The sequence below is a fragment of the Penaeus monodon genome, chromosome 30 (genome assembly GCF_015228065.2).
Source record: "Penaeus monodon isolate SGIC_2016 chromosome 30, NSTDA_Pmon_1, whole genome shotgun sequence".
Taxonomy (NCBI): domain Eukaryota; kingdom Metazoa; phylum Arthropoda; class Malacostraca; order Decapoda; family Penaeidae; genus Penaeus; species Penaeus monodon.
This window is the reverse complement of record NC_051415.1, coordinates 14,278,302-14,279,129: the sequence shown is the minus strand read 5'-3', so window position 1 is coordinate 14,279,129 and position 828 is coordinate 14,278,302. Positions and strand designations below refer to the sequence as shown.

The 828-nt window shown below is 30.6% G+C and overlaps 1 protein-coding gene across 1 annotated transcript in view; it reads right to left on the bottom strand.

Annotated features, from left to right (window-relative positions):
* Positions 1-270: 270 nt before the first annotated feature.
* Positions 271-828, bottom strand: part of LOC119592536 (fat storage-inducing transmembrane protein-like) — a gene marked incomplete at its 5' end in the record, with an annotated part of 9,040 nt that continues 8,482 nt past the window's right edge. The window contains 1 exon segment of the mRNA XM_037941400.1: positions 271-828.

The window sequence follows — 828 nt, the reverse complement described above, 5'->3', positions numbered from 1 at the left end:
GCCCACATTGCCTCTTGCCTGTATTTATCACAGTCCATTATTTTTAGTTTTACTCTTTACAAATAAATAACTTGTATATGGAAATCAAACTTGCTTATAACTGAGGCATTTATCTGCTTTTAGCCAAAAAATAAATATCTCTATATATTACTTTTAAAATTGTTCCATGCTAGTAATGCATTTTACAGTTATCAAATACATTGACAATTATTTTTGTTGCTAGAATACATTAAAGAAAATTGTAAAAGGGGATATATTAAAATGCTTTTATACTCTGGTAAATATCCTATTACTGTAGAGGACCAGATGTAGAACACAAAGATGGAACAAACATGGATTTCTAAGGCTAAAAATGTTTAGCACACATATATAAAAACACAAATGTCCTAAAAACCACTGATGTAAACAATACAAGACACTGACTAGGCAGGATTGAGCAATGGTTAAAACTTGCCAAATTTAAACAAACACTTGAACTCATTAACAGGAGAGACAAGACAGGTTACACTGAAAAAACCCTTATGTTCTTTAAATGTTGTTGAGTCCACAAACTAAATACCTGTCTGCCATTATGTAATAGTGATACACTTTATATTATCAACTAAGAATAATTCAAGGTACTACTCTGAATGAAAAATGCCAGAGGTGGTATCTTAGAACTGCAAAGTATCTATGCAATTTTGTACTTTTTTTTTTACTTCTTGCACACCATCTCTATGCATTCATGTTTGAAAACCCTAGAATTTGTCAATGGGATTTATGAATAAATGGCTCCTGTTTACAAATATACTAATTCCCAAAGAAATATTTTCACAAGAGTATGGACTT